This window comes from Hemitrygon akajei, chromosome 25 (genome assembly GCF_048418815.1).
Source record: "Hemitrygon akajei chromosome 25, sHemAka1.3, whole genome shotgun sequence".
NCBI classification, from domain to species: Eukaryota; Metazoa; Chordata; class Chondrichthyes; order Myliobatiformes; family Dasyatidae; genus Hemitrygon; species Hemitrygon akajei.
The window spans coordinates 44,238,953-44,252,644 of record NC_133148.1 but is presented as its reverse complement, the minus strand read 5'-3'; positions in this window follow the sequence as shown (position 1 = coordinate 44,252,644).

The window sequence follows — 13,692 nt, the reverse complement described above, 5'->3', positions numbered from 1 at the left end:
TATGTTGTTCTTCCAATTACTCTAATAAATTGGTCAAACACAATTGTCTTTTCACAAATTATACTGATTATATTTTCCTTTCTAAGTGTCCTGTTATGATATCTCTGATAACAGCTCACTATATTTTCCCTGTGACATATGGTAAGCTAACTGGCTGTTGTTTCTTGCTTTCTGTCTCCCTCTCATTTTGAATCAGAGTTATTTTTGCTTTTTTATATTTAAAGTGGAGGTTGATATGTTCTTGATTAGTAAGGCTATTCAAGGTTACAATGACACGGCAAGAGAATGAGGGTGATAGGGATAATAAATCAGTCATGATATGAACGGTGGAGCACACTCAATGGACCAAATATCCTAATTCTACTCCAGTGTCTTATGGTCTTTTTCCATTCTGGTAGAAATTTCCTCTGATCTTGGAAATATTGGAGAATTAAAAGCAATATGTCAAGTGATCCATGGGCCACTTCTTTGGGAAATAGAGGCATCTTTGGTCCTTCTTGTACACAGCCTGTGTTGATACTCCACTCGTCTGTCATCCAGGTGCACCCCCAGGCGCTTGTAGGCCCTCTCCTCATCCATCCATCTTCATTATCAATAGTAACAGAGAGCAGTTCAGGCTCAGTCTTCATAAAGTCCATCACCATCTCCTTTGTCTTACTGATGTGGAGCTGCAGATGATTCAGCTTGCATCATTTGACAAAATCCTCCACCAGGGCCTTGTATTCATCCTCCTGCCCTCTCTTTATACACCTAACTATTGCTGAGTCATCAGACTATTTCTGCAGATGACTTGACAGTGTTGTATCTAAAGTCTGAGGTATACAGGGTAAATAGGAAGGGAGCCAATACAGTTCCCTGTGGGGCTCCATTGTTGCTTATAACCATGGACCCCATCTGGTAACCACTCCAGACTAAGGTGCACATCACAGTATATAATTCACACACAACACATAAAGTAATATTACCACAAATAAATTAACAAATAACAAAATATATTTCAGAAAATTGACATTTAGCATAAATGGATTGTCCAGCATGTAATTACAATGCAAACAGCATTGTAAAAGGTGGTTTAAAGTGTCTACCTTGTAGTGCAGCGACAGGCTAACTGGAATGGTTGAGCAGATGAACTGTCTGGAGTAAGAAACTTTTAAGATGGTGTGAAGCTTTTGTTTTAATAGCCCTATAGCACCTTCTAGATGGGAGCTTTTGGAAAAGGGAGTTTGCAGGGTTGGTAGTGTCTGTAATGATTTTCCCTGCCCACTACCTTGTTCTGGACACATACAAGTCCTGCAGCCAATGACCTCTTCTGTTGACCTGAGCGTTAGATGTAATTTTTGCATACTGTAAGAGGATGCTGCATCAAACCGGACAGTAATGGCAGATGTTAGGATGCTCTCTAGCAATGCAGTGTAGAATTCCACCAGCATGTTCTGGAGAAGATGGAATTTTTCCAAATGCCTCAAGAAGTGCACATTCTGTTGAGCTGTTTTATTAATGAAAGAGATAAGACTTTCTCATATTAGGTCCTGTGAAAAAATAATGTCCAGGAACTTGAAAGTTGAAATGATGCTAAATGGAATTATAGACCCCTAGAAAAAAAACGGGTCACATGTCTCCTTTAAACTTTCCCCCCTCACCTTAACTGAATGACAACTTGTACTCAACATTTCTATACTGGGAAAAAAGATTTTGACTCTCAACCTTATCAATGTCTCTCATAATCTTATAAACTTCTATTAGACACTAGACACTAGACACTAGAATACTACAGCACAGTACAGGCCCTTCAGCCCTCGATGTTGTGCCGACCCATATATTCCTTTAAAAAAAGTACTAAACCCACACTACCCCGTAACCCTCTATTTTTCTTTCATCCATGTGCCTGTCCAAGAGGCTCTTAAATACCCCTAATGTTTTAGTCTCCACCAACATCCCTGACAAGTGATTCCAGGCACCCACAACCCTCTGTGTAAAAACTTACCCTTAATGACTCCCCTAAACTTCCCTCCCTTAACTCTGTACATATGCCCTCTGGTATGTGCTATTTGTGCCCTGGGAAACAGGTATTGGTTATCGACCCTATCTATGCCTCTCATAATCTTGTAGATCTCTATCAAGTCCCCTCTCATCTTTCTACGCTCCAAAGAGAAAAGTCCCAGCTCTGCTAACCTTGCCTCATAAGACTTGTTTTCCAATCCAGGCAATATCCTGGTAAATTACCTCTGCATCCTCTCCATAACTTCCACATCCTTCCTATAATGAGGAGACCAGAACCGAACACAATTCTCTAAGTGTGGTCTCACCAGAGATTTGTAGAGTTGCAACATGACTCTTGAACTCAATCCCCCTATTAATTAGGTGTCTATCACTCCAGAGAAAACAAACCATTTTGTCCGACCTTTCTTTTTAGCTCGTACTCTGTAATCCAAGAACTCATTTCAAAGTTTACACATGTTTCATGTAATGGGGTGACCACTTCTGCCCATAAGACCATAAGATACAGGAACAGAATTAGGCTATTTGCTCCGTCAAGCCTGCTATGCCATTTCATCATGCCGATCCAATTTTCCTCTCAGCCCCAGTCTCCTGCCTTCTCCCCATATCCTAACATGTCCTGACCAATCATGGTTCCATTGCCCTAAATATGCATAAAGGCTTGGCTTCTACAGCTGCCTGTGACAAAGAATTCCACAGATGCACCACACTTTGGCTAAAGAAATTCCTCCTCATCTCCGTTCTAAAAGGACACTCCTCTGTTCTGACATTCCTCTATTTTGGACTTAGACTCTCCCACCACAGGAAGTACCTTCTTCGCATCCACTCTATCAAGGACATTCACCATTCAATAGGTTTCAATGAGATTTCTCCTCATCCTTCTGAATTCTAGAGAATACAGGCCCAAAGCCACCAAATGCTCTTGATACAACAAGCCATTCAATTCTAGAATCATTTTTAAGACCTTCTTTGAATCTTCTCCAGTTTCAGAACATCTTTTCTAAGATAAAGGACTGAAGCCTGCTCACAATACTTCAAGTGAGGCTTCACCAGTGCTTTATGAAGTTTCAAAATTACATGCTTGCTTTTATATTCTAGTCCTCTTGAAAGGAACGCTAACATTGCATTTGCATTCCTCACCACTGACTCAACCTGCAAATTAACCTTAAGGGAATCCTGCACAAGGACACCCAAGTTGCTTTGCACCTCAATTTTTTGTATTTTCTCTCCATTTAGAAAATGGTGAACCTTTTCATTTCTTACCAAAGTGTACAAGAGTATGATCATACACTTCCCAACACTGTATTCTATCTGCTATTTCTTTGCCCATATTCCTCATCTGTCTAATACCTTCTGTGGCCTCTCTACTTCCCCAAAACTACCTAACCCTCCACCTATCTACATATCAACTGCAAAATTTGCCACGAAGCCATCAATTCCATCATCCAAATCATTGACATATGATGTAAACATAATTGGCCCCAACAGAAACTCCTATGGAATACCACTAGTTAACAACAACCAACCAGAAAAGGCCCTCTTTATTCGTACTCTTTGTCTCTTGCCTATCACCTACTGCTTTATCCATGCTAGAATCTTTCCTGTAATACCATAGGCTCATAGCTTAAGCAGCCTCATGTGTGGTGCCTTGTCAAAGGCCTTCTGAAAATCCAAGTACACAACATCAATTGATTCTCCTTTGTCTATCCTGCTTGTTATTTCTTCAAAGAATTCCAACTGATTTGTCAGACAACATTTTTCTTTGAGGAAACCATGCTGACTATGGCCTATTTTATCATGTGCCTCCAAGTACCCTGAGACCTCATTCTTAATAATCGGCTTCAATGTCTTTCAAACCACTGAGGTCAGACTAACTGGCCTGTAGCTTCCTTTCTTCTGCCTTTCTCCTTCTTGAAGAGTGGACTGACATTTGCAATTTTCCAGTCTTCCGGAATCATTCCATGGATCTAGTAATTTTTGAAAGATCATTACAAATGCCTCCACCATCACTTCAGCCACCTCTTTCAGAACCCTGGGTGTACACCATCTGGTCCAGGCAACTTACCCACCTTCAGCCCTTTCAGTTTCCCAAGAACCTTCTCTGTAGTTATGGTAACTTCACACACTTCATACCCCAATACCTGGAACTTCCACCATACTGCTAATGTCTTCTACCCTTATCCATTCGTCCACAATTTCATTGTACCTCATTGCTACCTCTGCAGCATCATTTTCCAGCAGTTTGATCTCCACTCTTGCCTCTCTTTTACACTTTATGTATCTGAAGAAACTTCTGGCATCCTCGTTAATATTATTGTCTATCTTACTTTCGTATTCCCTAATGCGGGGTTAGGACTCAATGTATTTAAGTAAACTACTTAAGAACTTTTTAAAAGCTATTATTAATGCTTTTTGAGAGGGTGATTTTAGATGCATATCATATTTTTACTGAGTTAAGTATTGTATGTAATTAGTTTTGCTACAATAAGTGTATGGGACATTGGAAAAAATGTTGAATTTCCCCATGGGGATGAATAAAGTATCTATCTATCTATCTATCTATCTATCTATCTATCTATCTTTACCTTCTTAATCACTTTTGTTTTTTAAAAGCTTCCCAATTCTAACTTCCCACAAACTTTTTCTGTTACGTTGGTATCTAATACATATTAGCTGTTTAGTTTTTTAGCATCTCCTTCCTTCCCATTAAATATTGTTCGATCCATTTTCTGAAGGACCAGCACACAGTTTGTCAATTATGCTACCTTATATATCTTTAGAAACTTGGATAACCTGAAAATTTTTTTCTAAGTGTCACTAGAGTTGCATGTAAAGATGTAGCGGCCGATGTGATACACTTGCCCGTACACCTCTTCCTTCATCTCCATTCAGGGTCACAAACAGTCCTTCCAACACTTCATCTGCAAATTTGCTGGGGTTGTTTATTGTGTCCAGTGCTCCGAATGCAGCCTCCTCTCTATTGGTGAGACCCATAGCAAATTGAGGGATTGCTTCATCGGGTGCCTCTGCACCATCTGTCCATAATTATGACTTCCCGGTGACAAAACATTTTAATTCTGATTCCCATTCCTGTTCCGACATGTCGATCAATGGCCTCCTCTTATGCCAAGATGAGGCCACCCTCAGGGTGGAGGAGCAACACCTTATATTCCATCTGGGTACCCTCCAACCCGATGGCATGAATATCAATTTCTGCTTTTGGTGAACCAAATTCCTCCCCCTTCCTCTATTCTTCACTGTGACCTTTCACTTCTTCTCACCTGCCTTTTACCTACCCTTCAGACTCCTCCTCCTTCCCTTCTTTCTCTTATTGTCCACATTCCTTTCCTATCAGATTATTCCTTCTCCAGTCCTTGACCTTTCACTTATCACTTAATCTGGCTTCACCTATCACTTTCCAGCTAGCCTGTTCCCCCTCCTTCCACCTTTTTATTCTGTCATCTTCCCCATTCCTTCTCAGTCCTAAAGAAGGGTCTGGACCCAAAATGTTGACTGTTTACTCTTTTCCATAAATGCTGTCTAATCTGCTGAGTTTCACCAGCATTTTGTGTGTGTTGCTTTGGATTTCCAGTATTTGCAGATTTTTTCATGTTTGTAAATTTGCTTATTATTGTTATATGCATTGGTAACCAATGAAAAACCTTAAACACAAGAGATTCTGCAGATGCTGGAAATCCGGAGGAACACACAAGATACTGGAGAACCTTCATTAGTTCATGGCCCAAAATGCTGACCAGGAGACTGTCTCCTCCATAGATGCTGCCTAGTCTGCTGAGTTCTTCCAGCATTTTATGTGTTGCAGTGAAAAGTTTTGTTTTGCAAGCTGTCCATTCAGAAAATATCATAGGCATAGAAAATAGAAATCCATAGCACATTAAAAGCCTTTCGGTTCACAATGTTGTGCTGACCGTGTAACCTACTCTAGAAACTATCTAGAATTTCCCTAGCACATAGCCCTCTATTTTTCTAAGCTCCATGCACCTATCTAAGAGGCTCTTAAAAGACCCTCTTGTATCCACTTCCACCACCGCAGACGGCAGTGCATTCCACGCACCCACCACTCTCTGTGTAAAAAACTTACCCCTGACATCTCCTTGGTACCTATTTCCAAGCACCTTAAAACTATGCCCCCTTGTGTTAGTCATTTCAGTCCTGGGAAAAGAACCTCTGGCTATCCACACGATCAATCCCCTCATCATCTTATACACCTCTATCGTAGGTCACCTCTCATCATCCGTCATTCTAAGGAGCAAAGGCCAAGTTCACTCAACCTATTCTCATAAAGTACACCCTCCAATCTAGGCAACATCTTTGTAAGTCTCTTCTGCACTCTCTCTATAGTATCTATATCCTTCCTGTAGTGAGGTGACCAGAACTGAACACAGTACTCCAAGTGGGGTCTGACCAAGGTCTTATATAGCTGTAACATTACCTTACAGCTCTTGAACTCAATCCCATGGTTGATGAATGCCAACACACCATACGCCTTCTTAACAACACTGTCAACCTGCACAGCAGCTATGGACATGGATCATCACTGAGATTATCCCAGTCATATGTCTTGTCAAAGAGTTTGCAGCTCATCATTACATTCAGAACATACATAAGCTCCACATTCAAGGAGAAGAGAATTCATCTTTTTTTTTTGCCCAAAAAAGACATTGGAGCTGAGGGATTTGCTACCAATGTAATACTGACCATTTAGTTCCCTGGAACCCCTTTAAAGAGCCGGAGCATTGCTTGCCCAGTGAAATGTCTCCAGTCAGTCACCTTCATCTCATCATGTTGCTTTCTCTCAGACTCCCGGGAATTCCTCTCTCCCATTTGGTGGCAGCCATTTCAAAAGCAGCAGCACTCTCTGTTAGGTGGAAGAGTGCTTGTGCTGGAGGGGGTGGGCACCCAAGGTTGCAGCAGGTAAGCTAATTATAAGCACTGTAAAATCCTGGATTAACCAGAATATTAGCTCCTACTGAATCTAAGGTGGCACTGTTATGGTCCCGACAGTTAATTCCCCATTTTCTCCTAATTCCCTTTGATGGTGGCACACCTGGTTCTCATCAAGACCTGCAGAATAAAAACCCAGGCTTTGCATCCACTCATAGCCAGATCATTGTTTTAGCCAGTGTGCTAATTAATGTTCCCGTCCATTTAGGATTGTGCATTCTAAATTATACTTCAGTACTGAGGTTTAACTGTGAAACTCTGTCTCTCTGTGTTAAGATAAGTATTCTAAGTTTTACTTCAGTATCGAGGTTTGCCTGTGTAACTCTGACTCTCCGTGTTAAGAAGAGTATTGTCTGCCGCTTGCCTTTCTATGCTCCATGTCAAGATAAGTTTTGCCTGCCGCCTGTCTCCTGATTGCTGTTCAGCTTCAGCCACGCTCACGCCTTCGTCTGCATCCTAACTCAATCCCCGTGCCAGTGTCCTGCATTTGAGTTCGGCCCGTTCTTTGCAACAGAACTATCTGGCTACCAAGGACCCAGTGGACACTAATACCCTTCAAAAAATTCTCGCCAGCCAAGGTTCCTTAGTAGGACAGCACAACCAACTCCTCTGGGAGATCAAGGAGAACCTCCGTTCCCTGTCTGCTCATGTCACACAGATTGGTGACCAGGTGGACTGTGTCTCCACTCATTTCACTCAACCCACTGCTGTAACCCAGCTTAGCCAGCCCAGACAGCCTGTAGCAGCAATGCCCCCCACGTGTCACCCAGAGAGCTTCATGTACCGGAGCTGGAGCACTATGCTGGAGATTTGGGCAACTGCCAGACCTTCCTCGTTCAGTGCTCCCTGGTGTTTGAACAGCAGTCGTCAACTTACTCCAAGGGTAAGTCAAAGGTTGCTTATATCATGGGGTTGTTGCGGGAAATTGCATTAACGAGGGCCACAACAGTTAGGGATATCTCCTCTTCTTTTGCCACTTTTATCACGGAAATTAGAAAGATCATTGACCACCCCATCCATGGTAAAGACGCCGCCAAGTGTCTACTCATTCTTTGCCAGGGCTCACGCAGTGTTGCTGAATATTCTGTGGAGTTCCGGATGTTAGCAGCCAACTCGGGGTGAACGATGAGTCACCCCAGAGGGATTTTTGGAATGGACTCAGCGACATGGTGAAAGATGAGTTGGCGGCAAGAGACAACACCAACAGCCTCCCTAGCCACCAGATTGGACAATTGCCTCGGAGAACGCCATAGAGAAAGAACAGGTCGTCCACCAGCTTTGGCCACTTCTTGGCATTCATTGCCGCCTCCCGCCAGAACAAACCTCTCTCTTCCTTCTGTTCTCAGAGTAGCTTCCAGCCCTGCCCTTTCCACCGCCCTGGGAGAGGAACCCATGCAGTTGGGACAGAACCGCCTTTCTCCCGCTGAATGACTCCAGAAATTGAGAGTGGGTGAGTGTCTGGCCAGTCCGACCACTTCCTTGCCACCTGTCCCCTTCCGTCAAAAAGGGAAGGCTCACCAGTAGCAAGGGGGACCCTGGTGAGCCAGACAACATTCCCTTCCTTTCCCCGATCCCGGATGCAGCTTCAAGCCACTTTGTGTTACAACCAACAGACCTTGCCTTTGTTAGCACTAGAGGATTCTGGCACAGAGGGAAACTTTTTGGATTAATAACGTAGCCTTCCAAGCCAGAATTCCTCATGCGCCATTGTGTACCCTCCTGGAAGCCCGGGCACTGGACGGTAGACTTTTGGTCCGAGATACACACTGCACAGAACCCCTGCTTCTCCTTCTCTCCGGAAACCATCAGGAACAGGTACGATTCAATTTAATTTTCTCTCCTCTTGCCCCTATATTTTTTGGTTATCCCTGGTTACATCGACTGGCCCACTGGGAAGATAGTCAGCTGGAGTTCGTTCTGCCATTCGTCTTGTCTGCAATCAGCCCTTTCCGCAGTGCAGGTCATCGTGACCTCGTCCGCCTCTGAGCCCCCTGACTTGTCCAAGGTTCCCGTAGAGTATCACGATCTGGGAGAAGTGCTTAGCAAGCAACGGGCCCTTTCTCTGCCTCCACATCGCCCTTATGATTATGCAATTGACCTACTCCCTGGAGTCTCACTACCCACCAGTCGGTTGTACAACTTGTCCCAACCAGAAAGAGAAGCCATAGAGACTTACATAAATGACTCCCTTGCGGCTGACATTATTCGACCCTCATCTTACCCTGTTGGCACAGGTTTCTTTTTTGTGGGGAAGAAAGATGGTTCACTGTGCCCTTGCATTGACTACAGTGGCCTGAACAACATCACCATACAGAATAGGTATCCCCTGTCCCTTATCAACTCAGCATTTGAGCCCCTTCACGGAGTCACAATTTCCTCTAAGTTGGACTTGTGGAATGCCTATCACCTGTTCAGGATAAGGAAGGGAGATGTATGGAAAACATCTTTTAACACTCCCTTCGGTCATTTCGAGGAATAGATAGAGTGGACAGCCAGCACCTCTTCCCCAGGGAACCACTGCTTAATACAAGAGGACGTGGTTTTAAAGTAAGGGGTGGGAAGTTCAAGGGGGATATTAGAGGAAGGTTTTTTACTCAGAGAGTGGTTGGTGCATGGAATGCACTGCCTGAGTCAGTGGTGGAGGCAGATACACTAGTGAAATTTAAGAGACTACCAGACAGGTACATAGAGGAATTTAAGGTGATGGGTTATATGGGAAGCAGGGTTTAAGGGTCGGCACAACTTTGTGGGCTGAAGGGCCTGTACTGTGCTGTACTATTCTATGTTCTATGTTCTATAAATGTCATGCCATTCGGTCTCACCAATTTCCCTGCCGTCTTCCAAGCTCTGGAAAATGACGTCCTTAGGGACTTAATTAACCGTTTTGTTTTCGTTTATTTGGATGACACCTTAATTTTCTCCCGTAATAGACAACAGACAATAGGTGCAGAAGTAGACCATTCAGCCCTTCGAGCCTGCACTGCCATTTTGAGATTATGGCTGATCATCTACTATCAATACCCAGTTCCTGCCTTGTCCTCATATCCCTTGATTCCCCTATCCATAAGATACCTATCTAGCTCCTTCTTGAAAGCTTCCAGAGAATTGGCCTCCACTGCCTTCTGAGGCAGTGCATTCCACACCCCCACAACTCTCTGGGAGAATAAGTTTTTCCTTAACTCTGTCCTAAATGACATACCCCTTATTCTCAAACCATGCCCTCTGGTACTGGACTCTTCCAGCATCTGGAATATATTTCCTGCCTCTATCTTGTCCAATCCCTTAATAATCTTATATGTTGCAATCAGATCCCCCCTCAATCTCCTTAATTACAGCGTGTACAAGCCCAGTCCTCTAACCTCTCTGCGTAAGACAGTCCGGACATCCCAGGAATAAACCTTGTGAATCTACACTGCACTTCCTCTACAGCCAGGATGTCCTTCCTTAACCCTGGAGACCAAAACTGTACACAATACTCCAGGTGTGGTCTCACCAGGGCCCTGTACAAATGCAAGAGGATTTCCTTGCTCTTGTACTTAATTCCCTTTGCAATAAAGGCCAACATTCCATTAGCCTTCTTCACTGCCTGCTGCACTTGCTCATTCACCTTCAGTGACTGATGAACAAGGACTCCTAGATCTCTTTGTATTTCTCTCTTACCTAACTTTACACCATTCAGATAATAATCTGCCTTCCTGTTCTTACTCCCAAAATGGATAACGTCACACTTATTCACATTAAACGTCATCTGCCAAGTATCTGCCCACTCACCCAGCCTATCCAAGTCACCCTGAATTCTCCTAACATCCTCATCACATGTCACACTGCCACCCAGCTTAGTATCATCAGCAAACTTGCTGATGTTATTCTCAATGCCACCATCTAAATCGTTGACGTAAATCGTAAACAGCTGTGGTCCAATACCGAGCCCTGTGGCACCCCACTAGTCACCACCTGCCATTCCGAGAAACACTCATTCACCTCTACCTTTTGCTTTCTATCTGTCAACCAGTTTTCTATCCATGTCAATGCCTTCCCCCCGATGTCACGAGCTTTGATTTTACCCACCAATCTCCTATGTGGGACCTTATCAAATGCCTTCTGAAAATCGCGGTATACTACATCCACTGGATCTCCCCCGTCTAACTTCCTGGTTACATCCTCAAAAAACTCCAATAGATTAGTCAAGCATGATTTGCCCTTGGTAAATCCATGCTGGCTCAGCCCAATCCTATCACTGCTATCTAGATATGCCACTATTTCATCTTTAATAATGGACTCTAGCATCTTCCCCACTACTGATGTTAGGCTGACAGGTCGATAGTTCTCTGTTTTCTCCCTCCCTCCTTTCTTAAAAAGTGGGATAACATTAGCCATTCTCCAATCCTCAGGAACTGATCCTGAATCTAAGGAACATTGGAAAATGATTACCAATGCATCCGCAATTTCCAGGGCCACCTCTGTTAGTACCCTAGGATGCAGACCATCTGGACCTGAGGATTTGTCAGCCTTCAGTCCCATCAGTCTACTCATCACCGTTTCCTTCCTAATGTCAATCTGTTTCATTTCCTCTGTTATCCTATGTCCTTGGCCCATCCATACATCTGGGAGATTGCTTGTGTCTTCCTTAGTGAAGACAGATCTGAAGTACTTATTAAATTCTTCTGCCATTTCTCTGTTTCCCATAACAATTTCACCCAATTCATTCTTCAAGGGCCCAACATTGTTCTTAACTATCTTCTTTCTCTTCACATACCTAAAAAAGCTTTTGCTATCCTCCTTTATATTCCTGGCTAGCTTGCGTTCGTACCTCATTTTTTCTCCCCGTATTGCCTTTTTAGTTAAGTTCTGTTGTTCCTTAAAAATTTCCCAATCATCTGTCCTCCCACTCACCTTAGCTCTGTCATACTTCCTTTTTTTTAATGCTATGCAATCTCTGACTTCCTTTGTCAACCACTGTGGCCCCATTCTCCCCTTTGAATCCTTCCTTCTCCGGGGGATGAACTAATTTTGCATCTTGTGCATTATTCCCAAGAATACCTGCCATTGCTGTTCCACTGTCTTTTCTGCTAGGATATCCATCCAGTTAACTTTGGCCAGCTCCTCCCTCATGGCTCCATAGTCTCCTTTGTTCAACTACAACACTGACACCTCCGAGCTGCCCTTATCCTTCTCAAATTGCAGATAAAAACTTATCATATTACATATCATATTATGTAATCTTCAGGAGCACACCCATCACGTCCATCAGGTCCTTCAGCGGCTTTTGGAGAACAAGCTATTTGTTAAGGCAGAGAAGTGCGAGTTCCATGCCCGTTCCATCAGTTTCCTGGGGTACATCATTGAGAGCGGGCAGGTGACGCTCAGACAACTCCAGTGATTTCTGCGGTTCACAAACTTCTACCGTCGCTTCATCCGGGACTACAGCAGGGTGGCAGTGCCTCTTACTCAGCTCACCTCTCCTGTGACCCCCTTCTACTGGACCCCCGAAGTGGACTCAGCCTTCTCGGCGTTGAAGAGGTGTTTCATGTCCAACCTGGTCCAACCTGACCCCTCTCCCCAATTCATTGTGGAAGTTGATGCCTCCGACTCTGGGGTGGGAGCGGTCCTCTCCCAACACTCCGTCCCAGACCAAAAGCTCCATCCCTGTGCCTTCTTCTCTCGCTGTCTATCCCCCGCAGAATGGAACTACAATGTTGGGAACCAGGAGTTGCTGGCCGTCAAACTTGCCTTGGAGGAGTGGAGACACTGGCTGGAGGGAGCAAAACATCCATTCATCATCTGGACAGACCATAAGAACCTGGCATACATCCAAACAGCTAAACGCCTTAACTCCCGCCAAGCCCATTGGGCACTATTTTTTAGCCGATTCAAATTCACCCTCACCTATCGTCCTGGTTCCAAGAACGGGAAGCTAGATGCTCTCTCTCATCAATACATCTCTGAGGAAGGCTCTTGCAACCCTGATACCATCCTTCCACCATCCTGTGTTGTGGCTGCCCTCACCTGGGAGATCAAATCCATAGTCAAAGAAGCCCAACGAACTCAACCTGACCCAGGCAGTGGATTCCTTGTTGCCTCTTCGTGCCTGTCTGGTCTCAGGTTCTCCAGTGGGAGCATTCTTTCTGGTTCGCATGCCATCAAACTCTGTCCCTTCTGAAGCAACATTTTTGATGGCCCATCATGGATGCTGACACTTGCTCCTTCATCTCTGCCTGTTCTGTGTGTGCCCACAGAAAAGCCTCTTATCAGCCACCTGCTGGGCTGCTTCATCCCCTACCTGTCCCTGGCAGCCCTTGGTCCCACATTGCTCTGGATTTCACCACTGGACTACCCCTTCACATGGTAACTCAGCTGTACTCACCGTGGTGACCGTTTCTACAAAGCCGTGCTTTTCGTAGCCCTTCCCAAACTCCCTACAGCCCGTGAAACAGCCAACCTCCTCTTCCATCACATCTTCCGCCTTCATGGAATTCCCTCTGACATTGTTTCTGACTGGGGCCCCCAATTCATCCCTCAAGTCTGGAAATCCTTCTGTCAAGCCCTCAGATTCAGTAAGTCTGTCTTCCGGTTTCCATCCACAGACTAATGGTCAAACGGAGCGAGCAAATCAGGATTTGGAAGCAGCACTGTGCTGCATATTCACCAACAACCCGTCATCCTGGAGCACCCATCTCACTCAGGTGGAGTACAGCCACAACTTTCTGGTCAGCACCGCCACTGGAATGT